This window comes from Anguilla anguilla, chromosome 4 (genome assembly GCF_013347855.1).
Source record: "Anguilla anguilla isolate fAngAng1 chromosome 4, fAngAng1.pri, whole genome shotgun sequence".
NCBI classification, from domain to species: domain Eukaryota; kingdom Metazoa; phylum Chordata; class Actinopteri; order Anguilliformes; family Anguillidae; genus Anguilla; species Anguilla anguilla.
This window is the reverse complement of record NC_049204.1, coordinates 11,174,600-11,202,407: the sequence shown is the minus strand read 5'-3', so window position 1 is coordinate 11,202,407 and position 27,808 is coordinate 11,174,600. Positions and strand designations below refer to the sequence as shown.

The 27,808-nt window shown below is 37.3% G+C and overlaps 1 long non-coding RNA gene across 1 annotated transcript; it reads left to right on the top strand.

The window, feature by feature from the left end:
- Nucleotides 1–21,656: 21,656 nt before the first annotated feature.
- On the top strand, nt 21,657–27,009 carry LOC118225108. Its single transcript, XR_004764772.1, has 3 exons — nt 21,657–21,953; nt 22,043–22,133; nt 25,723–27,009. It is a non-coding gene; the product is annotated as an uncharacterized LOC118225108 (long non-coding RNA).
- Nucleotides 27,010–27,808: the final 799 nt, after the last annotated feature.

Genomic DNA, 27,808 nt, shown 5'->3' with positions numbered 1-27,808 from the left:
ACATGGATTTCATTGTGAGATGTAATGGATTGAGAACTAAGCTTGCTTCTTGGACAATATTGCCAGAGGGGGCAATGCAGGTTACTGTAGGAAGTACTGTATGAATGCTGCCATTAATGAAATAACAATAAATTTGAATTTTAATGAATGAACAAGTATAGGAAATATGCAGATTTAAACGCACTTGTTTTTCATTTTCAAAGAATCTTATGGAAAAGCATCATCTTGCTTGCAGTGATTTTGGCAGATAAATCAAGTCAAGAAAACATACATTCCAAAAATGTATTTGAAATGCTTCTAATGATAGAGAGTGAAACAATGCATGTGTATTTAGATGAGACTACAATTAAAATGTGTAAGTACTCTTCAGTGAGGAAATGGCATCATTCTTTTCAGAACCTTTATATACAGTACATAGCTCTATAATCAAGAGACAAATCAAAGGAATTGCATGCCAGTGCTTCGAACAAATCCAAAAATAATTTTCATTTTGATAAAAGCACATTGAAAAGCATTTACCTGAGACCTTACTTATATTCCATGTTTGTTGTGCACACCTGATAACACCACATTACTGTACGTGAATGATCTAAGTGAATCGCATATGGTATGTAATAGTGTGATATCGGACAGGACACAAGAAATCGTTTGCCACCTTTTATTTGTCCAAGCTACACTGTTAGTGCTGAACGTCTTGTGTAGCATTCTATAGCCTGTAGACACCTACAGGATTCCTTAATAATGTACTTAACTGTGGCTGCTTATCCATAGGAATCCAAGCAAACCTCTTCAATTTCAAGATATTCAGGGCTGGGGAAGGTGTTAAGACCATAGAGTGCATACACTGACACCACAAAAGTATACCACTAAGGATGGTAAATCCATCCCTTCTTAGTACATGTAATCCCCAACCCCAGAGAACCCAGGAGTTCTGTGAAAAGGCCATCGTTAATGCAACCACTTCCCACAGAGAGTCTCTCGGCCATTGCTGTTTCTTGCCACTCACACTGACAGATTGACAGTCTCAATATGTGACCAATTAGCAGCAAGTGGCATAATAATGAGTCCTCTACACAGTAAACTGTATTGTTCAGATTTTGTGGGGAATAAGTTCCAGTTTCAGAATCAGTGGTAGAGAATCAAAAATATGAAAGTGGTCAGGGTTCCTTATTGTATTTAAATTGAATTTTTCCCTCCCACATAACTACTCCCATCTGTTCTTGCCTATTTTATTATCTAGCCAATCAATACAAGTGGACGACTATCAGATTTATTCAACTTCAACTTTATTAACAATATAAAGCATTAATTTTTGAAGTTTTGAAATGCACTTTTCAGATGGTTGCTTTGTATGACCGTAGCCATCTTTCAATGAAAAGATCAAATTCCATGCTCCCCACCTTTCTTCTGAATTGGCATAGCACTCTCTTAATTACTGTCATTCACCACCACTCACCCAACTGAACTCATATAAAAGGAATGATGAACTGAATTGAGGAGCAGGAAACACATGCATTGGACCATCATTTGTATGAAACAATTTAACTCCTCTTCAGAAAAGAAGGTTGTTTGTTTGAACATTTTGTAATTAACATTTTGTTTTGCACGTAGCAATTTTGTGTTGGCACATAGTTTAGCTTTATAAGACTTTTTTCTTGCCTTCTCCTTGAAAACAAAGACCTCATGAGCAGAGAAATTTCTTCCTCCTTTCACCTTTAACTTGCTTATACAAAACAGGCACTGCAATGTCGAGGTACATTTCTGGTAATTAAAAAAAAAAAAAAAAAAAGACTGAAAAACATGAGTCCATTAGTGATGTCAAATGGTAATGCAGACAGACAATACTGGGAAATCATTCCAGAAGCAAATGTACTTTTTAAATGATTTTTGTTTAAAAAAAGATTGGTCGCACAAACAATAAGGAGGCAATGAACTTAAAATCCTTGAGTATTGGTTAAGAGTGGAATTCCAACTCCATGGCTGAGCACTATAGAACAAAAATGAATAGAGCTATAAAGGTAGGTTTTGAAGATTGATTGGAAGCATAGTGGAGACCATCTATCCACTAGGCTAGTACCAAAGACTTACACTTGCGGTAGGCAGTGACGTGAGATGAGAAGGGGCGTGACAAGAGCACACCTGGAAAGCTTGCAGACAAGTTCTGCAGCTGCACCAATAGCTTTACTGCCACAAGCAGGGAGAAGGGATCTGTAACGGTCCAGACGTGAGTGCATCCAGGAACTGGACTATAGAAGTTGTGTAGAGGAAGTGGTCTTGTGGAGGCCCCCGGCTTTATTGACCGAAGGTGGGTTGCTCTCTCAGGGCGGCAGTGTTTGGACCCGTGGTTCTGGTGGCAGGCCTCGAAGGCTAGTGTGCAGGTCCACCGCAGCAAAGTGTAATGTGGCAAATTAATTTCTGTGCATGGAGAGGTTTCTCTCTTGGGAAACCCAAGAGAGATGCTTGTGTGGTATCATCTCAGTGTATGCACTCATCGCTTAAGTGTAAAGGAAAGGTGAGAAAGGTCTTTACATTATGCCTGTTGTGCCTGTTTTAATACCAGAGGCAGTTAATAAAAGCTATTTCAGAAAATGTCAAAGATGTTCTATTTTTTTTTAAATCAATGTGACAAGACCCAACTCCTCTGTAAATGGATTTCTTAGCAAAGTACATAAATGAGCTATTCCAACTCCCAGTGCCTCTTGAGGAATATTGTGATGCTGTCCAGTTCTGTCATCAGAGGTCAGTATAGATAAGTCATACAAAATATTCAGCATTATGGAAAGTATCATATGCTGTCTTCAAATGAAAATGAGCTATGAGAGGTTTCTGAAACTCCTCAGGAAAATGCAGGTAGCCCTCAACAACATTCAGATAATCAGCTCCTCTTGCTCACACAGAAAATGCTTTTGCAGTGATGAGCACTTCTTGGAGGAACAAGAGGAACAGACTGGACGTGGACAGTGTGAAAGCAGCACTCCAGATTTGCAATAATTTTTCAGAATAATGCAGACACATACTTAAACTTGTGAGGGAACAAAGGACTTCTGAATAATGCCAGGAAGGAAACAGCAGTTGCTTCTCAAATTCTGAATACAAATTTTACTTCTCTTCAGAGCTGTAAGAAAAGAAAACTAAGAACAAAGACAAAGTAGCAAATTAAGTTTAATTAAGTCATTTGATAGTCCAATAAAAATGTAAACTATTGTTTAATGAAGGGCATTTATTGCTGCCTCAGCATATTATACCCTGTCTTGAAGTAAATCTTCTAATCCTAACATACTTGTGTTGTACACATTTGACTGTATGCCATAGTCTATAGGGCTCTACATACACCAGTTTCCCTTAATTTCTTTTATCATGCCTATTGAGGACCAATTGTGTATCTATCTTTCTACCAGAGAGCAAGGCTACTTTAATAACCCACATATTTTCTCAATGTGGACTAAATTCTCTACACTAATTATTTTAAAATTTCACATGCTTGCTAGTTGTTCTCATCTTATAGATACATTAGTATAATTATATATTATAGCAATTGTAAATGTGAGCGAAGGATTCACTTTGGCTAATTTAATAACCTTTGAACAACAGACAGTTGAAGAATAGCAAGCTAACACAGCTTTGACAAAATAGGATTGTGAAGTGAGAAGTACCAGGTCACACAGCGGAAAATGAATGAAATCTGACACAGATGCAGGCATGCAGGTATACAGCAGAGTGAATGTAGGTGCTGGGGGGTCAGTGTCGACTGAATTGACAGGCTGACTGGAAGACAAGAACACATAATACAGCCTCAAGCAGGTAGGGTCTCTTTTGGCTACAATATGCTGGTGGAGACCAGATAGCTTCTAAGCTACCAAGAACACTTGATGAGCAATGGACATTTTAGAAAACACCCCCTTCCTTCGCTTTTAACTGAGACAGCTACACGGCACTTACTCACGGTGGAAAACTTTTTCTTACATTCCTTGTGACACATGGTTTGAAATTGACAGCAAATATTTTACTTTGACTTCAGTGGGATTTAGCAGATATCCCCTTTCCACAGCCATTTACAATGCAAACACTAGTGAAAACCCCAGGGATGGAAATGCCGTAATTCCCTCAAGGGATAAATAATAGCCCCGAGAGAGACAACAAATGCAAGAAGTGCCAAATAATCCATTCCATCCATTCAACTAAGTATTCAATATTTTTCTACCTTAGATTAAAAAGTGAAAAAAGAGTAAATTATGGTACCTTTGGAACAAAATGCCATTAGACTGCTGAAGCACACTAGTGCATGAGGTTTCCTTACTGAACATTTCTGTGTGTACTTTGAGAAGGCTCCTGAAAAGCATTACATTTTCAACAGACACTGCAACAATCTCCTCTTACAAGAAATCTGAGGAAAAATCAATAGCCTGCAAACTTGCCATTTCTTATCTCTTGCGCTGCTCCTAGAATGCAGTGTGTTCAGAATTTCTCCCATTTCAGGTCCCTGGGTCCAGCCGATGAGCTCACTGCTATAATTCTTGTAACGGGAGGAAAGCAGGATAGATTACAGTTGTAAAGCTCTTTACTTAAGGCCTCAAATATATTTTTTAGCATTTGTACTATGGAATTCACAGTCTTGACTTAGTTTTTCCACAATTTTAAATGAGTAATCACATGTTTTCAAAAGTTCCTATGGCTTCAATTAATTTTTAGGGCTCAACTTAGGGTTAGGGTTATGAAAACGATAAGTCTGAGGGTCGATGCAAGTTTACGGCTGTGTTCAGCAGGTTAAAGAAAGGTTAGGACATTGGTTCTTTTTTGATTTTGGACGAGCCAAAAATTTTGTATATACTAGTATAGGTACCTATGGTCATAACAAGATATGGAATATAACCATATTTTTTCAGGGAAAACGTTTTTTTTTTTAAGGCCTCAAATATATTTTTTAGCATTTGTACTATGGAATTCACAGTCTTGACTTAGTTTTTCCACAATTTTAAATGAGTAATCACATGTTTTCAAAAGTTCTTATAGCTTCAATTAGGTTTTAGGGCTCAACTTAGGGTTAGGGTTATGAAAACGATAAGTCTGAGAGTCGAGGCAAGTTTACGGCTGTGTTCAGCAGGTTAAAGAAAGGTTAGGACATTGGTTCTTTTTTGATTTTGGACGAGCCAAAAATTTTGTATATACAAGTATAGGTACCTATGACCATAACAAGATATGGAATATATCCATATTTTTTCAGGGAATTTTTTTTTTTTTAAGGCCTCAGATCAATTTTTTAGCATTTGTACTATGGCATTCACAGTCTTGACTTAGTTTTTCCACAATTTTAAATGAGTAATCACATGTTTTCAAAAGTTCCTATGGCTTCAATTAGGTTTTAGGGCTCAACTTAGGGTTAGGGTTATGAAAACGATAAGTCTGAGAGTCGAGGCAAGTTTACGGCTGTGTTCAGCAGGTTAAAGAAAGGTTAGGACACTGGTTCTTTTTTGATTTTGGACGAGCCAAAAATTTTGTATATACAAGTATAGGTACCTATGACCATAACAAGATATGGAATATATCCATATTTTTTCAGGGAAATTTTTTTTTTTTTTAAGGCCTCAGATCAATTTTTTAGCATTTGTACTATGGCATTCACAGTCTTGACTTAGTTTTTCCACAATTTTAAATGAGTAATCACATGTTTTCAAAAGTTCCTATGGCTTCAATTAGGTTTTAGGGCTCAACTTAGGGTTAGGGTTATGAAAACGATAAGTCTGAGAGTCGAGGCAAGTTTACGGCTGTGTTCAGCAGGTTAAAGAAAGGTTAGGACACTGGTTCTTTTTTGATTTTGGACGAGCCAAAAATTTTGTATATACAAGTATAGGTACCTATGGCCATAACAAGATATGGAATATATACATATTTTTTCAGGGAAAACACTTTTTTTTTTAAGGCCTCAAATATATTTTTTAGCATTTGGACTTTGGCATTCACAGTCTTGACTTAGTTTTTCCACAATTTTAAATGAGTAATCACATGTTTTCAAAAGTTCCTATGGCTTCAATTAGGTTTTAGGGCTCAACTTAGGGTTAGGGTTATGAAAACGATAAGTCTGAGGGTCGAGGCAAGTTTACGGCTGTGTTCAGCAGGTTAAAGAAAGGTTAGGACATTGGTTCTTTTTTGATTTTGGACGAGCCAAAAATTTTGCATATACTAGTATAGTACCTATACTATGACCATAACAAGATATGGAATATATCCATATTTTTTCAGGAAAAAATTTTTTTTTAAGGCCTCAGATATACTTTTTTAGCATTTGTACTATGGCATTCACAGTCTTGACTTAGTTTTTCCACAATTTTAAATGAGTAATCACATGTTTTCAAAAGTTCCTATGGCTTCAATTAGGTTTTAGGGCTCAACTTAGGGTTAGGGTTATGAAAACGATAAGTCTGAGAGTCGAGGCAAGTTTACGGCTGTGTTCAGCAGGTTAAAGAAAGGTTAGGACATTGGTTCTTTTTTGATTTTGGACGAGCCAAAAATTTTGTATATACAAGTATAGGTACCTATGACCATAACAAGATATGGAATATATCCATATTTTTTCAGGGAAATTTTTTTTTTTTTTAAGGCCTCAGATCTATTTTTTAGCAATTGTACTATGGCATTCACAGTCTTGACTTAGTTTTTCCACAATTTTAAATGAGTAATCACATGTTTTCAAAAGTTCCTATGGCTTCAATTAGGTTTTAGGGCTCAACTTAGGGTTAGGGTTATGAAAACGATAAGTCTGAGAGTCGAGGCAAGTTTACGGCTGTGTTCAGCAGGTTAAAGAAAGGTTAGGACACTGGTTCTTTTTTGATTTTGGACGAGCCAAAAATTTTGCATATACTAGTATAGGTACATATGACCATAACAAGATATGGAATATATCCATATTTTTTCAGGGAATTTTTTTTTTTTTAAGGCCTCAGATATATTTTTTAGCATTTGTACTATGGCATTCACCGTCTTGACTTAGTTTTTCCACAATTTTAAATGAGTAATCACATGTTTTCAAAAGTTCCTATGGCTTCAATTAGGTTTTAGGGCTCAACTTAGGGTTAGGGTTATAAAAACGATAAGTCTGAGGGTCGAGGCAAGTTTACGGCTGTGTTCAGCAGGTTTAAGAAAGGTTAGGACATTGGTTCTTTTTTTATTTTGGACGAGCCAAAAATTTTGTATATAAAGCATAGGTACCTATGACCATAACAAGATATGGAATATATCCATATATTTTCAGGGAAATTTTTTTTTTTTTTAAGGCCTCAGATATATTTTTTAGCATTTGTACTATGGCATTCACACAGATTTGACTTAGTTTTTCCACAATTTTAAATGAGTAATCACATGTTTTCAAAAGTTCCTATGGCTTCAATTAGGTTTTAGGGCTCAACTTAGGGTTAGGGTTATGAAAACGATAAGTCTGAGAGTCGAGGCAAGTTTACGGCTGTGTTCAGCAGGTTAAAGAAAGGTTAGGACATTGGTTCTTTTTTGATTTTGGACGAGCCAAAAATTTTGCATATACTAGTATAGGTACCTATGACCATAACAAGATATGGAATATATCCATATTTTTTCAGGGAATTTTTTTTTTTAAGGCCTCAGATATATTTTTTTAGCATTTGTACTATGGCATTCACCGTCTTGACTTAGTTTTTCCACAATTTTAAATGAGTAATCACATGTTTTCAAAAGTTCCTATGGCTTCAATTAGGTTTTAGGGCTCAACTTAGGGTTAGGGTTATGAAAACGATAAGTCTGAGAGTCGAGGAAAGTTTACGGCTGTGTTCAGCAGGTTAAAGAAAGGTTAGGACACTGGTTCTTTTTTGATTTTGGACGAGCCAAAAATTTTGCATATACTAGTATAGGTACCTATGACCATAACAAGATATGGAATATATACATATTTTTTCAGGGAAAACATTTTTTTTTTTAAGGCCTCAGATATATTTTTTAGCATTTGTACTATGGAATTCACAGTCTTGACTTAGTTATTCCACAATTTTAAATGAGTAATCACATGTTTTCAAAAGTTCCTATGGCTTCAATTAGGTTTTAGGGCTCAACTTAGGGTTAGGGTTATGAAAACGATAAGTCTGAGGGTCGAGCCAAGTTTACGGCTGTGTTCAGCAGGTTAAAGAAAGGTTAGGACATTGGTTCTTTTATGATTTTGGACGAGCCAAAAATTTTGCATATACTAGTATAGGTACCTATGACCATAACAAGATATGGAATATATCCATATTTTATCAGGGAAATTTTTTTTTTTTTTTAAGGCCTCAGATATATTTTTTAGCATTTGTACTATGGCATTCACCGTCTTGACTTAGTTTTTCCACAATTTTAAATGAGTAATCACATGTTCAAAAGTTCCTATGGCTTCAATTAGGTTTTAGGGCTCAACTTAGGGTTAGGGTTATGAAAACGATAAGTCTGAGGGTCGAGGCAAGTTCACGGCTGTGTTCAGCAGGTTAAAGAAAGGTTAGGACATTGGTTCTTTTATGATTTGGGACGAGCCCAAAATTTTGTATATTAGTATAGGTACCTCTGGCCATAACCAGATATGAAATATATACATATTTTTTCAGGGAATTTTTTTTTTTTTTAAGGCCTCAGATCAATTTTTTAGCATTTGTACTATGGAATTCACAGTCTTGACTTAGTTTTTCCACAATTTTAAATGAGTAATCGCATGTTTTCAAAAGTTCCTATGGCTTCAATTAGGTTTTAGGGCTCAACTTAGGGTTAGGGTTATGAAAACGATAAGTCTGAGGGTCGAGGCAAGTTTACGGCTGTGTTCAGCAGGTTAAAGAAAGGTTAGGACATTGGTTCTTTTATGATTTTGGACGAGCCAAAAATTTTGCATATACTAGTATAGGTACCTATGACCATAACAAGATATGGAATATATCCATATTTTTTCAGGGAAATTTTATTTTTTTTAAGGCCTCAGATATATATTTTAGCATTTGTACTATGGCATTCACCGTCTTGACTTAGTTTTTCAGAAATTTTAAAAGAGTAATCACATGTTTTCAAAAGTTCCTATGGCTTCAATTAGGATTTAGGGCTCAACTTAGGGTTAGGGTTATGAAAATGATAAGTCTGAGGGTCGAGGAAAGTTTACGGCTGTGTTCAGCAGGTTAAAGAAAGGTTAGGACATTGGTTCTTTTTTGATTTTGGACGAGCCAAAAATTTTGTATATACTAGTATAGGTACCTATGACCATAACAAGATATGGAATATATACATATTTTTTCAGGGAAAACATTTTTTTTTTTAAGGTCTCAAATATATTTTTTAGCATTTGTACTATGGAATTCACAGTCTTGACTTAGTTTTTCCACAATTTTAAATGAGTAATCACATGTTTTCAAAAGTTCCTATGGCTTCAATTAGGTTTTAGGGCTCAACTTAGGGTTAGGGTTATGAAAATGATAAGTCTGAGAGTCGAGGCAAGTTTACGTCTGTGTTCAGCAGGTTAAAGAAAGGTTAGGACACTGGTTCTTTTTTGATTTTGGACGAGCCAAAAATTTTGCATATACTAGTATAGGTACCTATGACCATAACAAGATATGGAATATATCCATATTTTTTCAGGGAAGTTTTTTTTTTTTAAGGCCTCAGATATATTTTTTAGCATTTGTACTATGGCATTCACCGTCTTGACTTAGTTTTTCCACAATTTTAAATGAGTAATCACATGTTTTCAAAAGTTCCTATGGCTTCAATTAGGTTTTAGAGCTCAACTTAGGGTTAGGGTTATGAAAACGATAAGTCTGAGGGTCGAGGCAAGTTCACGGCTGTGTTCAGCAGGTTAAAGAAAGGTTAGGACATTGGTTCTTTTTTGATTTTGGACGAGCCAAAAATTTTGTATATACTAGTATAGGTACCTATGACCATAAGAAGATATGGAATATATACATATTTTTTCGGGGAAAAAAATTTTTTTTTAAGGTCTCAAATATATTTTTTTGCATTTGTACTATGGAATTCACCGTCTTGACTTAGTTTTTCCACAATTTTAAATGAGTAATCACATGTTTTCAAAAGTTCCTATGGCTTCAATTAGGTTTTAGGGCTCAACTTAGGGTTAGGGTTATGAAAACGATAAGTCTGAGGGTCGAGGCAAGTTTACGGCTGTGTTCAGCAGGTTAAAGAAAGGTTAGGACATTGGTTCTTTTTTGATTTTGGACGAGCCAAAAATTTTGTATATACTAGTATAGGTACCTATGACCATAACAAGATATGGAATATATCCATATTTTTTCAGGGAAATTTTTTTTTTTTAAGGCCTCAGATATATTTTTTAGCATTTGTACTATGGCATTCACCGTCTTGACTTAGTTTTTCCACAATTTTAAATGAGTAATCACATGTTTTCAAAAGTTCCTATGGCTTCAATTAGGTTTTAGAGCTCAACTTAGGGTTAGGGTTATGAAAACGATAAGTCTGAGGGTCGAGGCAAGTTTACGGCTGTGTTCAGCAGGTTAAAGAAAGGTTAGGACATTGGTTCTTTTTTGATTTTGGACGAGCCAAAAATTTTGTATATACTAGTATAGGTACCTATGACCATAACAAGATATGGAATATATCCATATTTTTTCAGGGAAATTTTTTTTTTTTAAGGCCTCAGATATATTTTTTAGCATTTGTACTATGGCATTCACCGTCTTGACTTAGTTTTTCCACAATTTTAAATGAGTAATCACATGTTTTCAAAAGTTCCTATGGCTTCAATTAGGTTTTAGGGCTCAACTTAGGGTTAGGGTTATGAAAACGATAAGTCTGAGAGTCGAGACAAGTTTACGGCTGTGTTCAGCAGGTTAAAGAAAGGTTAGGACATTGGTTCTTTTTTGATTTTGGACGAGCCGAAAATTTTGTATATACTAGTATAGGTACCTATGACCATAAGAAGATATGGAATATATACATATTTTTTCAGGGAATCTTTTTTTTTTTAAGGCCTCAGATCAATTTTTTAGCATTTGTACTATGGAATTCACCGTCTTGACTTAGTTTTTCCACAATTTTAAACATTTTTTTTTTAAACCATTAGACTATGTAGCAACTAAATGAAGTGGGAGACAGAAAAATTTCAGAAGATACAGGGGTTTGACAAACATTGCAATATGCCCTTTCTAAGGATGTTACAAAATCATATATATTACATTCATAATTAATTTAAACTGCATTTCTATTTTACTTTAATCATTGTTTAATCTGCAACATCCGCCTCCCAGCCCACACAAATCTCTTAAGAATGTGACATGGATATAGTGCATGTAATAAATTAGCTATAGAATGAATCAGTGTTTACAATGCATTTACTTGTTTTATATTTCTGCTATAGTAGGCCGGTCAGGCCGGTCAGCAGGTCAGAATTCACAATGGTTTGCAGGAAGTAAATGATGCAATTAAACCTCCCACTTATAACAGCCCCCATGGCCACCCCCCCCCCCCATCACCCACATTGTTTTAGTAATATGTTGACCTGGTAGGAGAAGTGTTAGGCACACATTCATGCAGCTCACATTCCATCAGCTCTCTATTGTAACAGATACAGATGAAGTGTCTCAGTCAAGCTCAAGGGTCAGTAAGCAGCATTGCCCTGGAAGTGAAACCTCAGCCTAAAATGGGAAAGCAGAAAATATTATAGATGACCGTGTGTGTGTGTTTCTGTGTACTGTCCATGCGTTTGGGTGTTACAGAACAGCAGGAAACAGACGAGCCTTCTGAAACCTTCCGGCTATGATTCACACTCAGTTTCACTCTGGTTTAATGTTCTCTCCATTTCTTGGGTGACGGTAGATCATTCAGCATGTCTAAGCCAAGTTTGAAGACAATTCTCTTTTCAATACTTTATAATAGTTTTAGCAGGCTCCAAGCTTCAAGATCACAGGGAATATCACAGCGATCTTGAAATGCCTGTAATAAACAGTGACAGGTTGCTTTCTTTAGCAGAGATGTTGTATTGATGAGTAATGTAACTGTGAATTGCTCCAAAAAAACTTACACGCATTGGCAGTTGTAAACCGCGCCCAAGCTGAGAATATGAACATTGCTCGGATGGAAGAGATGTAAAGGGAGTGGAAGGCGGGATTACCATTGGTTAGCACAGAGCGAACTGGAAGAGAGACTTCTGGTGCAGATTGCAGGTGCATTAGTATGACCGCTCAGAGTGAATATGTGATTATTTTCTGTATGTGTGAATCATGCTTCGAAGCTGTGCTGTCAGGCAACATGTTTCATCCTTTCACAGTGGGCTTGTTTTGTTGACTCTAACGGTAACTCCAAATGAGGCAGGTTTTCCTGACTCAACTATTGGTGACGCAAATACTAACTTTAGCTCACCAGCAGATAAATGATGCTGGTTGGTCTGATTCAACTTTGTCTGATGCCGATATAACTCTGAATCACGAAAAGTCACAAAACTACCAAACTGCTCAGGTGCATCAAAAGATATGGTGAAAATACCATTTTGCCAGTGTGACTGCTCGCAACTCGCCATGCGGCGACCGGATAATAGACCCCGCTGTGGTAGGTACCTAGTGAGGCCAATATGGGGGATTACATAATATACATACAATAGGAGCAACATGAGAAGCAATATTGATGAACAACAGTACATTTACAGTAATTAGTCACACAGAAAACAGAAAACCAGAACTTAGAATCCTTTATCAACAAAAAAAAACTATTTTCTTTGTCTACTATCTTTATCTTCTCAAAATAAAAATATTAAATGCAGAAGTGAGCCAAAAGCCTATTGCACACTCCATCAATCTTAAATAATAGTGTTTATCCGATCGGAAACAATCAAAATTTCCAGCCAGTAACAACCAGAAGTTGGGATGATCATGACACCCTGACATAAACACATAAATTAAGAGAAATACAATGTATACCTGAGATTTTCTCACAATATAAAAGGCTGCTTATATAACCAGACAGTGTGACAGGTGATCTGAAGAATGAGACATTCTTTGTTAATATACAGGTCATTCTAAGTGCAAGGTACTCGTCTTCCTATTTAGTACTCTGTACTGACGCACTCAGCCTTGAAAACAAAAAACGAAAATAACTAAAATTATTGTCATCACATAAGAGCAAGAGATAAATCAAGTTTGACATCTTCTCTCTACCATTCAAGAGCCTCTAGGAGCACCAGTTCAGATCAGAAAAAAGACATGTACACACTCCATAAACTGTGTCTGACTCACAGATCAATAGCAATATACTGTTTTTTATTCAAACTGACTCGCAGATTCAACTCCGCATGCAATGACTAATTAAAAATCAGTACTTCATATTCACAGAATATGGCCTTCCTTGAGCTTGACATTTCAACTATTTTGAAGAAAAATCTAATGGAAAAAAATTGTGGAATGCTGCTAATGGATTGCACACAGGGCATAACAGATTTTCTGCATTTCACAATCGTGTGAGTGCGGTGGCAAAGTGATGACTGCGGTCACCTTGCTGGGTTGTGAGTGGCTTCAAAAGATGACAAAGAAATGGCTTAATTGATCAAAACAAAATTGAACAACTGAAACACTATTGATGACTGAAAGCCCACTATTGAGGACTGAAGGCCCATCAAAATTACCCCATGAAAGTCTTCCACTCAAGACAAAGCTGTGTCATTATAAAGGGCCTAATAAAGACAAGAAACATGTGAACTGACCCAATCAACCTGATACAGTATGTCTGCATTAGTTCTCCACTTGCTTACATGGCTAGTATATTGGCAGTAATAAGCAGATTTGCCACCCATTTTAATTCAATTAAGTTCAATTAAACTTTATTTGTGTTGTGCTTTTCATAGAGATAATGTCACAAAGGATCCATAGGGTGGTATTAGCCTGATGGACGCTGAGCATCTGTACAGCTGAGAGTGACAAAGGTATAGACGAATGATCAGCCAAGGCTGATGACACGCATGTCTGGCTGGTGGACGTTGAGCTGAAGCCTGACTGAGACAACTGATGGGTGCACCCTTCATGCATGCACCCATTTCCATATGAGAGAACATGCCTAAAGTCTGTCTACCATTACTTATATATGTTTTGGTTTCAAACGAATAAACCCTCAGACAGAAAGGTCAGTCTCTCAGTCTCTCGTCAGATACATTTCTTATTCACATTCCTAGTTAGACTTCATTGATTCACTACATTGGTGGAATATAGGATTGTAGGACAAGTAACACATTATATTAATATAATATTACATAAGTAAAATATATTATTTGTGCAATGCATCAAGTGGTTGCATTGCACAAGTAATACCAAAAACAGGCATTGCATGCGTAGCACCATTTTTTGAGAAATACTACTGGTGGTCCAAAGCACTAGAAGTAGACATAATTGGCAACATCAAAGACTTTACATTAACATGCAACATAAGCACATGACCCTTGTTTAATGTTGCAGAAAGGCCCGTTTGTGTAGCCTTCAGTTCTTTGTGTTTGCCTGTCAGAAATGAAAGGTGGTTATAATGGAGCATAAGGCCAGAATCCCTTAAGGAAAACAAACATAAAATGTCAGGAAAAATGTCATTCTTTTTCCTTGGGAAATGCCATTCTTTTTGACCCTTGCTTTCAAGTATTTTGGATGTATCTGTGAATATAACATGGCACGACAATGACAAAGTCATAACGTACACTTATATAATGAAGTAGATGTGTTGCCTTTTTAATCACCTTTACAGAGAAAAATAATAATCATTTAAAATGAATCCTCTTTCTTTTTTCTGTATTATTATCAACTATAAGCCATTACCATTATAACCAGTATAAGCATTGTGGTTAGCATGTATGTGTGCATATGTGTGTGTCAGTATACACTAAGTAAAAAGGAAATTTACACTAAGTAAAAAGGTAATTTATTGCGACCAGAACCTAGATACTTTCTGAAAAAAATATTGCTATTCCTGTTCTTAGGATGGGGTTTGGTTTACAGTTTTGCCCAATAACTAAGACACATTTCCTGAAATGATGCTCTATTTTCCCAAAACAGTAAACACATAACCAAAAACCTCAAATTTCTACAGCAAAATCAAACACTACTTAAAAACGTTATCTTCCATCTGAATCAAATGTTGCCTTCAGATGGCATACAAAAGAATCATATAGCCTGGATGAAGACTTACTTGCATATATTCCAAGCATTGGTCTTTGATTCCGAATTCTATTTAAAAGAACACAGCAGGCTTGTTTCCTTCATATTTTGTTGCATCAAATTATATGGCCAATGGTTAAATTGCTATTTTGGTCAATGCCTTGAATTATACCCTCAACTTCAATTATTCTGATCTGAATTTCTCGCTAACAAATAACATTTCTGACTGTGACCACGTTAGCAAATGCAGTTTATTGCTCTTCTGAAAACAGCCATTAATTAAAAGTACTGTTGGGCTACTGTCAGCCATGTTTACTAAACATGAATACAACTGCCAAGTTCATGTCATACAGTGCAGTTATATCACGTATTTCCTCACTCAGTTCCACACAGTATTATAGTAGAGCAAACCGGTAAGAGAGCAGACAGCACTCAAATGATACAGTAACCTAGACAGTAGTACTGTAAATGACCGGGTTTCTTCTCTGAAAGTTTGTATTACAGATGCTACAACGAAGCAGTTCAAATTTGCTCTTTGCCCAGCTTCCCTCATTATTCCATGGACAAAGATATGGTCAACTACAGTAGCATGAATCTTATCAGATACAAATATTCTTGCTCTTCTTCTTCCTTTCTCTGAATTGTTTGTATCCATTGTGTCGAAGCACATGACCTCACCCATGGAACGTTTCATTCATCTGGAGGTTCCGATTGCTGTGTTAACAATTTAGTTTCATAGTATTTGCACCTTGGGACTTCTGTGTTAATTGAGTTCAGGTTGTGATGACTCCAGTTAATTATATTGAATACCAGTGCTTCCTAAATGAGCACTTGGTGCATACTGTGGTTTATGAAGAGATTTGAGTGTAGGGTTTTGCAAAAACAAGCACGAAACTGTCCCGACCCATGGCGCACCTGTACAAAGTGTCATGAGTAAAACTTGGCTAACTATATAGCTAGCTAGCTATTGGCATGTCCTCACCTCTGTTACATTATTTGTTGTTTTCCGTGTATCCATACATCTGTATCGGTGGTACGTGCTAACTAGGTTAACTAAAGTAGGCGAAACGCTAACATGTTAGGGTTAGGTAAAGTAACGTTAGGCGATAAAGCTGTTCTTAAAAATCTTGTGCCGTTCGAAGTGGTGATTTTGGGAGATGCACCTGCGCATGCATCCTACTAAATGAAGCACCACCTGCTCATGCGTCCTACCAAACGACCCTCTCAGGTCATCCATGAGTGAGTGAGTGAGTGACCACAATTTGCCATGCATAGCCCACGGCGGCAGGCACTCCTGCGCGCCGTGGGAAAAAAGTTTAGAAAAATCTGTAACGTGTGAAACAGGTGAATAGTGTTTATAGTATTGGGAAATAAGTCTTTCTCTTGGTAGCTGATGTAATGGTTTGAGATGTTTTGCTCATAGAAGCAGTTTCAGTGTGTAAGCGATTGAGAAAAATGCTAATAGATGAAACAGGTTGAGCTGGTGTGGTGGAAGTGAAAGAGAATTCAATTAAAAAAATAAAAAAAAAAACTAACTAATTGAGAAGAAAAACCCAAACAAAAACCTTTTAATTCCTCTAAGATAAATCTAACATGACAGTGCTGTTTTTCAAACATGAAACAAAAAAGTCAGTCCTTCAGGCAGAAGTCTGTCCAAGCCTGATTCTGAGAGGAACTTTAGCCCCTTTTCCACTGCAGGGCTGAACGGTTCTGAGCATGGGGAGGAACGGTTCCAGTGGTGTTTCCACCTGGAAAGGGTTTGGCGTGGAACGATTACAAACCGTGCCCAGCACTATATTTTCGGCACGTTTAGAAAACTGTGCTCAGTGCAGCAGAACCGTTCGGGTGGGCGGGCTTAATGACGTATTCACTGATTGGTTTCACATTAGCCTATGTCAGTTTTGTGACTCCTCATACGGTCTCTTCACGTCCTCTTTCGTAAGCGAGGTCAGTGGAGAAGCTAATATAAACAAAAATGCCAATCAAAAATTGTATTCCGTCATAGCAACAAGATAAACCTGACAATAGCCATAAGATATACAGCAGTGAAAACGCTGCTCACTGAATAACGAAATAAACGGGACAAAGTTTTAAAAATGATACCATGTCATTCTACAGTCAATATCTGGGACTAAATATTGAATAAATAGGCTACACAACCATTGGTTTTACGTGTAGAGATGTCCCTTTTGAGACCGAGTGGTCATATATTGTCTTGGACAATCCGTTTATGAAATATATTTCGCGCATTTTTGATGCCTGGGTAGGCTACATTCAAAATAGCTGTGCATAATACCACACGTATCGTTTACGGCGTTGTTGTCGTTTTTAGTACAGTCTGGCTTGATTTACAATTCATTTATTCAGTAGGTGAGAGTATAAGCTTTAAAACGATGTATAACAATAAAAATATAATTTTGCTTTTGGAATAGCGTTTTATACGACGATCAGCGTAACCAAAATTTTTCTTATCATTGCATTCACTTACGCATTAAGCTGCACCTAATGAAACGTTGTTAACGATTTTTCGTAATTTCTTGGAAAATACTATTATTATTGAGGACTTTTGGGCATAGCTAAGCCGTATATTTGCTGATAGACCTATCTGACATCGTTTTCTGGAGCAAAACAGAAGCGGATTGAACTCGTTGATTTACTGTCTCTGTCTGAACACAGGGCAATCCAAGTTTCACGGAGGCACAGGAAAGACAAACCTTAGCAAGCAGAGAGACCTGTCACTTTTTATATTGATCACATAGTCAGCTTTGACTTTCATCCACATCCGGTATTATTTTTAATCACAGAATGCATGAATGCAGACTTGCAGCAATGCACGAGAAGGGAAAAAATGACCCTATAAAAATTGTTTATAAATTGTTTTTTTTCTTTCAGTTGTGTACTGTCTTCACCATATTATCAACAAAATTATTTTGATTATGTTTTTAACCATTTTTAATTTTGTTGAGAGAGATATAGTTTCAGAGCTTCAAAAATATCTCAGTGTTTTCACTTTAAGAAACGGTGCATATGTACCACACAACTGTAAATTAAGGTTGTCCTTAACTGGAATTTTGTGTTTGGTTGTGAAAGTTGGGAAAGAGAAGTGACTACCGTTCACCTTTACTTTTTTGTAAAAAAAAAAAAAACACCACAGACACCCGTCGGCACAGACTAGAGGTGCACCATTTAAAATTACACCATAGCTCGCCTGACTCATTTTTATTCATTTAATTTCATTTTTGGTTTTCTCTTTGGGGTAATAATGTTATAGGTATAGCTATAAAGATCTGTACATCTATAGTAGTAGTATCTTTTTGTTTACAATACCAACTGTTGATTTGTTCAGTTAACTTTACAGTTATTGATTTTTCATGGATGTTTTGTGCCTTCTTGGTGATAACCACATCAGTATTCCTGAGAATACACTTCTGTAACTTTCTCTGGATAAAAACATCTACTGAGTGATTCTAATGTGATTTGATTCCAATGTATAGTACATTAAGATACAAAACAAAACTGGAACATGTTAATAGGTTAGTAGGTTAAATAAGTGCACTGTTAACCACTCCAGAAATGTGACAAAGTGAAGGAAAACTGGATACATATTTATTCCAGGCTACAATTAAACTAGCCTACAAAGGCACATGCCAGAAAGGTATGCATTGGCCCCAGGAATATTAACGATGGTTAGAGTCATCTTGGAGTGCTCATTTTATCACAATTTTACTAAATGTTTTCATATCATTGTATGACCTCTGGATATTTCTTCAGGTCGCTTGGATATCTTGCATTGGCCAGTTGCAGAAGGTTAACGACATTCCAATAATCGCCTTTTTGAGATCCATAAAAATCTAGTATATCTAGAAATGTTCTGTCCCTAACACTGCATACTGAGTTTGTGAGGTCCTATGAGGTGATTGTACTAGGAGCACTAGCAGTGGCTAAACATAGTATAATATTATTGGAAATGTTCATTGTGTACCATATTTAATTGCCCCAAGCTTCCTGAATGTGCATATGTTTTTAGAGACTAGTTCACTGTCAATTGCTTATAACTATATGCAATAACTTCACATTTCAACCAATTTGAGAGAAATTTTAACAATTGTCTAGGAACATGCAAATTTCTGTAGTATGTTTACAGTATATTTTAGTAAGTATTAGTCATTAATTCAAAATACTGAGCATTAGATGCTCAATGCATGTTTATACAAGTTCTGTTTTGAGCTAAATTAAAGAAACCTTGTATGTAGATAAATCTGGATCTGAATGGTACCTGCTGGGAGCAGTATGGGCCACTGCTTGATTTGTGCTGGAGCTGGCAGTGTAATGAGTGGATTTGGGAGTGTGTGTGGAATGTGAACACAGGAATTTATTGCCGTGCTGCCAGAGCAGAGGGCAGCTGAAGCTGTAGGGGATTGGAATTATTAGGGGGAGGACAGGTATAAGGAGGGGAAATCAGTTTGGGACAGATGCCCAGAGGGAGAAAGGATGGAGTTTCCTTGTGTGGCGAATGTGGGTCTAGTGGTTTCTGTTTTGATATGTGTTGCTTTGGTGTGCATTTCTTTTTTTTTAATTTTATGACTTTGTTGGAGGGAGTAGTGTGTGTTGGCTTGTGTTAGCATGGAATTGTGGGAGGGGGGGATTACACAACTGCTTACCTGATGGCATTCCAGCAGAGGGCGGACTGAGGGAATAGCCGGGACCTACAAAGCAAGCGAAACGGGCTGCGAGCAGTGGCAGAGGCGGGACCCCAGACCAGCTTTGGACGTGACAGGAATGAGGTTCCTGGTGACGTAAGGAAATGTGCTCATTGTGAAACACCGTGGGGGTTGGACACTGGGGGGGGGGGGGGGGGGGGGGGAGGTGGAGATTTTGTGTGACTGGACTGTGTGGGCTGCTAAGGCCCACAGTGACAAACTGGGAGCGAAGGTGTGTGTCCGTCCCGGCATCATTACAAGACAGAGGAGGGAAGCTGGCGAGACACAGAGAGTGGCGTGCTGTGGCTGCAGTGCATGAGTGGGAGGAATACTCGCCATTGGGTATTTCAGTGTGTAGTGGCGGTAGTAGCGGGGGTGGGGGGAGGAATTGTCACCTCTGACATTTACTGCTCAATAAGTGTGCTGAGTGTATGCTGTATGCATGACTCTTTAACAAGTAAATCAACACTGAACATAGAAAATGCAAATAACACACCAGCCCACCAGATACAGTTGATTTGCCTTCAGTGGGTTCTGATACTACATGGACAAACATATTTTTTTCTGCCAGGTGTGTGGTACAGCTTCTGTGTTTAAAAAAAAATTGTTTACAAGGTATTCAATAAACACTATGTTATGGGGTTGCATATGTGGCAGAATTGTAAGAAACTTCATAAAAGATATTTGCATAAAACATTGATTGACTATGGAACTTGATAAGTTATTATGCATTGTAATAAGGTCATTGCACTTTCAATGCAAAACAAAATGACACACTTCTAGAGCCTAAATACCAAATATTATTTTTGGATTACTTTTCATATAGTAATAGCTTAGATTGAGCACCTGGGGTGGTGCATAACTGCTGTCTGCTAAGATTACCCGATTGATAGCTGCTGCATTTCAATTGATATATCCGACTGATGAAACACATTTCAGCCATTTAATGTCTGTCTGCAAGTGATTTTATGTCATAGATTATAGGCAATTCTGTTAATGAGGAAATTCATCCTTGAAATGGTTGGGGGAAAAAATGGTATGGGTACAATGCGTCTCCACAATGTAATCTCAGAGGCAGATGAACAATCTAGCCTCAGAAGTTCTATTGATGGTACTGCTCCAATTTTATTCAGTGAATGTTACTTTTCTATAATATTAGGTTATCTGCAATACCTGCCATGCTCATTTCAGGAACTCCCTGTTAATGGAGCTGAAACAGTATAATGGGAACGTTAAACGCATTTCAGCTCGGTTAAAATGAGAAATGACTCCCCTTAATAAATGTCAGACTTGCACCCCATGAGGTGTGATGCAAATTGGATTTTGTAAAGACTCTTTACTGTACTTTTGCCCTGCTGAAGTTAAAAGCAAAGTTCACAACTATACTTTTTTGTATCTTGTCCTTGTAAAAAATGGTAACCAACCCACTTCCCTGACTAGGCTTGTCGCTCAGGCTTTTACGTTTTAAGCACGTGAGCCAGCACACTCGCCTCCAGCACTCACCATGAAAGGTTATTTTGGCGGCAAGTAATTTGGCATCGCCTGTCATTTTGGGTAAAATCAAAGAATATGTCAACAGATAAAGAATGAAATTAACATCAACAGACAGACAACCTGATGAAACTGCCTGCTCATGACCTAGATTGATATTTGCAGCCAGATGATTCGGACCGGTTTACAGCGTTTCTGTTTTTAAAAAAAAAATTATTTATTTATTTTCTACACTGAACCAATTGCACAAATAAGCTTCCTTTTCCCTCCCCTTTTATTCTGAATAATCTGCCATTTAGGTACGCAGCTGTATAAGGGGAAACGTACCTGTCGTTTTAATGTTACCCCATTTCCTGACCTTGTGCCTGCTTCCTCTTCCGTGAGTCTTCCTGTCTGAAAGGCAGGTGTAGCCCCGCAGCCTTGCTCCTCTATTTTAAGGTTAGCGATCCGTGGTTTTAACTCCTATTTATTGTAGCTTCCTGGTTTATGGGAAATTACCAGATTGCGCTGTGAACCAGCTCGTTAGCCGCGCATAGAAAACTGGGGCGAGACTGCGTCTGGCTAACAGGACCAGAGAGGTCTTTACCAATCAAAGTGTGGGGGGCCTTCCCAGGGCCTGAGGTAGACTAGAGGAATGGTAAGTAGGATCGTCCTTACGGCATCCAAGGTTATGTTTCATATATAGCAGTTGCTCTGTGAATGTTGACTGATTTGTTTCCCTTTTAGGTTGCTTGGATGCGCTGCTGTTTTGCCTCTTTTTCCTAGCTTATTATTGCGCATTTAATGTAGTTGTTGCCGCGGTCGCTCCAGTTCACTGGTGAGTAGCCATTTTAGGTAGGATACCTCCAGCCGAGTCGCTACTGGGCTCGGTTGTTAGCGTTATCTATTGGTATTTTTTGTAAATGCTGAAAGGTAGCCTAGAAGTCCATGCATGTTTTTTTAATGGAAAAAATTAAACCTTTGTTTTACCACTTACATCATTTTACGATGTTTGTGTCCAGCGGTGTTTAACATCTTTTAAAAATATATTCGGGCTTGACTCTCTCTTCATACAGGCACTTCCAGCCATCTGTTTAATGTTATAAATGTAGTGCCCTTGGAAGATGTTTGCCAATTTGATCTGATATTTGCAATGTATTTTAATTAATTCATTAATTCTTGGATTTGGGTGGATGTTGTTCAGGGAGGCCAGTGTTTTTTTTTCCTGTGCCATTCGTGTGGGGCTAGCTGCAGTTTATCCTATGCAACTGTGTGATTTAGATAGGCCTAATTGGTTCACGTGATAGAAGCTGATAAAACGAGAACTACTTTAGAAAGTTCACGGAGATTGAAGGTCTGGTTAAACGTTTAGTGAACTGTCTGGCGACTATTGCTGTGCTGATTAGAAGTTATGTTGTCCAATCACGCTGCATGATGGGGGGTTCGACAAGAGGTCAAGTGGGAACTAGTTAGGAGTTGCAAGAGAAGACTCGAACTGAAGAGAGAAGCAGATGGTGCACGGTGCAGGAGAGATCGTAAAACTGTTTAGTGAAATTGAGTTGAATGCACGTTTTGGAATTGATTATCGGTTTTCGCCATTGCCATCGCCATTGAATTAAGTCGCGGTACGGGATGGGAAGGTGCGGACGTTTTGATGTAAATTCCAGTTTTTCTTATTTTATTCTCGACGAAGTGTTTTCTCTACTGTTTCGGGTTAGCTAACCTGCAGCTAGCCACATGAAGTGTGTTTGTGTCGGACCTGCATTCGGATCGCCAGTGACTTGTTTTCCTGTGTGAGTGAGTAAACCTCAACATTATTCTTGTGTGGATTCATATGAGCTCCAACATGAGCGCCAACGTATAAAGACAAACTGCACGAACAGCCTAAAACCCCGGGTTATTTTCTTTAGTTTGTTATTTTGGTTTCGTGTTCATTTCTTTAATTTAATACTGTGACAGTTAAAGGGGCCATGCAGTGTGTATGGGCTGCCTAAGTTTGAATGGCGTCAAGTTCATGGCACTTTGGTGTTTTTTTTTAAATAAATGCCACTATTGTAGTTAAATATATATTCTGGACTGTGTATAGTGTTATTGCATATTTTTCTCTTGAAATTGATTAAGCCCTTTATAATTTGGTGTATTTTGGTATTGTGGTTTTACTCCTTATACATGGAGTCAAATGTTACGCACAAGTAGAGCACCATTTTAGGTTAATAAAATAACTGGTTCTTTGAGTGTGAGTGCTCAAAGTGGGGGCTCGTGAGTCAAAGTGTTTATGCATGGGAGTCATTGTTCACAAGCAGTATAGCTAGCCTACATACTAACATCTTTAAAGCTACCTGAGGCCTCCCAGTCTCCCAGGTGAGATCTCTAGACATAGAGTAAACTGGTGCATCCCATCACAGCTCCTCCCATGCATTTTAGTGTATTAGTGGAAGTTTCATAGGTTTCAGTATTACCTATGTATATTATGTAAATGAGCATTGTGGTGGGATGGCTACATAAACAAAATGTAATTTTCTTTGGAATCACATCTGTCTGCATTCAGCCAACAAACCAGGGCACCTGTTGGGATAGGTGAATTGGATTATTGCCTTGGGTGAAATTCATCGGGTGGCATGATCAGATTTCCTTTATCCTTGCCATACATACACATAAGTGAAGGAGTATGCACATCCAACCACAGTTGACCATAGTAGATGTCTTTTCCTCAGACTTCCATGACACCACCATACTCACTGTTCCTTATGAAACGTCAGCAAATTTGGCCGTCATAGTAACTGAAGCTTGTGTAAAACGTGCCCCAACAACCACCCATCTTTCAAAGTCTGTTCTTCTGACATTGGTATTCAAAATAATGGGCAACTGAGCCAGCCCAGCTTTTTTATACATAACTGTGAGCATGCTGGGACGGTAATTGCTTGTTTAACTCATGAACCACACCTGTGTTGAAGCACCTGCTTTCAATGTAGGCTACTTTGTATCCCTCATTTATTCAAATATTCCCTTTATTTTGGCAGTTGCATTTCAATAGTCTGTATCTCAATCTCAACATTCACTTCAACATGAAAACATGTTACCCTTATTTTGCACTAATTTTTTTCATACTGAGTGGTTTTATACTGAATATTTGGGACATTTAGCAAATATGAGTATTCAAATAAATTTTACAAGGGGTTCTGCCCTTATGTATCGAGATATACCTGTTCAGTTGCCATGAGATGATACTTATTTATGGTTTATTAATTATTCTGGTAATATTATTACAAATGTATTGTGAATTGTTTTTTAACATTATATTCCATTCCCCACAAGGATATTATTAAATTTAATGCAACACCTTCTGTTTCAGAACGGAATAACAAATATTTATTCACTATCTATATTTACAGCTGTCTATGCATATCTCCCTTTCAGCCAGTTCACTTTATCTGTGAAGAACATGAATTATTACGGAAAGAACCTTGTCGAAAAAGTAAGAAGGAACAAAAACAAACATCGGCTGCCAAAGAGCAGCATCCCTATAAATGCCATACACAGTATGAGTTTGTTACATTGCATAAATGTCTCCAGATTTACTGTGTATTTTTTTTTTTTTTGCTTTTGATGGTTTAATGAAAACAAGTTGTTTCATAACTTTTTCAAAAAGCTATTATCAGTTTCAGGTGTTGAACACCTCTGGAAAAACAAAACCGAGTGTTATATATGGATTCATAAGATGGTGAAGAATACAAGGGTATTTCAGTATACCTGTACAGCAATGATTTTTCTTTTTTTAATCTCCCTTTGACAGTAGCTAGCATGTTGATATAATAGATGTCAAATTTAAAGATGATGTTCCTTGTGTGTCTGTAAATACTTCATATTCTAGATATGATAAAAGTACAGAAATTGTACTAGGCATAACATATCCAATGGAATTATTACAGGACATTCCCCATACAGGGAGTGCATAATACACAAAATATCTATTTCATCTATAACTCCACAGATAGTAGAATGCATCATTCATAGGACAATATATTTTTTGTATTTTGACTTGAACATTTTATTTATACTTTATTTTTCAGCAGTGATTGGTGCTACTGCTTTACCTGAGAGGTTATAAGTAATTGTCCATGGTTGCTTTGACATGTACAGTGGGCACCTGGAAAAGAACAGAAGCAAATGAAGGCTGACATTTTCAAAAATGCTCTTTTGAAATATTCCAACTTGTCTGCAAATGAACGATTGAGAAATTAACCACTCACCAGAAGAGACGTTGGGCATTCTGGTAACGTTTTCTTGATCAGCTCAGGCAATAAATCGCTATACCCTTTTTTGGGGGTGGGGGGAGTGAACGCAGAGGTTAGCTTGAGACAAGCTTAATGGGACAGACGCCCCACCAGCAGATTAATGAGAGGCTTACTCTCTTCCTCTGTTTGCAGGGAGGACATATGCAAATCGGTCCGGTCAACAGTGAGCTGAAACTGGGCTGGGGTGATGTTGCGCTGCACTGGTTCTGATGTCCTGGGGAATTCTCATGCAAATGCTCTTCCGTTAAGCAGATGTTAAACTCTGTTTATCCATGCGAGGCTTACCTTTGATCACGGGGGGAGTTTGTTAAAATGGATGTGGTAATTGCTAGACAAAACACTTTTCAATTCTCCAACCCTGCAAGCACCAAGGCAATATCCACACTATATGCATCGCCAGATTTTAGGGTGTGAATATTCTTTGTGGAGATATAAGAAAATTCAAAAAGGGTGAACAGTGTGTGGACACCCTTATGTCTAATAGAGCATATGAATTTACTTGTCTTCATCTTGTACTCAATGGATTAAGTCCTATAGAGCAAGGGCAGACAAGGAGGCTAAAATCTGTTTTTTATTTTTTATTTCATGACAATCTCTGCTCTTAACTTAATTATCACAATCATTTAAATGATCGGAAATGTTAACTAAATTTTATGAATGACATATAATGATCAATGACAAATGAAAGACTCCCAGGTTTGTGAGCTTAAGTTCATGTAAACAGACCATCCAGATATGATATAGGTCAGTGGGTTGCAGAGATGTTGCATCCTTTGTAACATTGTTCATTAGTAATATTAATGTTATTTCATATTTTATGTGCCTGTCTTGTTGAACCAGCAGATACTATATGCTTGGGGTTCAAAACTGCTTTGTGCATGCATGTGTGTGAGAGATTTTCATTTTATTTGTAACACAGAAAGGGTAGAATATGGTCTACAAAAGGCAATTTTTTACATGAGAATACTACCTTGCAATGTGGAAGTGTACAGGAATCTATATATTGTTTGCAAATAATCCATAGCAAAATGTATACATTTTAAAAAGCTTTACATTTCATGAAAGGTAAATCCTGACATTAATTCCAAGTCCTTGACAAATCCAGGGGATGAAGCATGTGTTTGCATACATTTCTCAGAAGCGTTTCTGCTATGCAGACATGTCACTGTTCAATTGCCTGTGGCTTTAAAGAAAATGCATTTTATATCAGAGAATTGCCAATTATTCCTTCTTCCGTGTATTGAATTTTATAACTATGACAGTGATTCTCAACCTCGGTCCTGGAGTCCTCTGTTCATGCTGGTTTTTGCTACAACCAAACTCTTGCTTAGTTAAGGCTGTTGAACATGTGTATAGGTTCGTTCTTTATTTTTTCCTTAAAGCTAAAAGAAACCTGATCTTAAATTTTGTTATTTTATGTTATAGCCTAGTAGAAGCATATGTTCTGTCAACTATGTACAGCAGATAACATGAGCAAAAAATAGATCAACCTTGAAAACTGATAACCTGTCTCTGATTCAAGCATGGATTACAGGACGGCGTGGACATTCCATTGATATGCAAATGAGTTCAAGACATCACACATAAACAACAGACATGGCCATGGTTACAAGGTTGCACACTATACTTCCTTGCAGCTGATGTAGCTAGTTAACATGGCGGAAAGCAATGTTGGCAATATTTATATGGTGAGGCCATATAAGATGATGTTGTTGAAGATGCCTTGCTGTGTTCGACACAACAAATCGGCAATTGGAAGGTTTAATCTGCATGGCAAAGTTTGTTTTGCTACTAGTGTTATTACGTAATAGTACATAATGAACCGAACAAAGAGATAAGTCTAGCTAAGATATCTGGCTATTAGGGATGAGCATTTGGATGACTTTCGGTGCCTGAGTACCTGGTGGAATTTCGATTGCATACTCAAGTCCTCGTTTTCCCTGGGGAGGTGGGTGGTCTGATAAACTGATCAAAGTTATTTACTTTTTTGTGGAGTAGACTATTTAAATTGCCTGCATTTGTGTCAGCCAAAAAATACAAAAAAAAAGAAAAAAATGTCAATGGGAAAAAAGCTTTAAAAAAAATGTTATATACAGTATGACTGGGTGTTTGTCATGGAAGTCGCAGGTGTCACAGATTCTGTGATTCTGTCATTTTTTGGCAGACAAAAGATTAGAAAAAAGCTTGGAAGATAATTTTAAGTCTAGTGTTGTCTTCA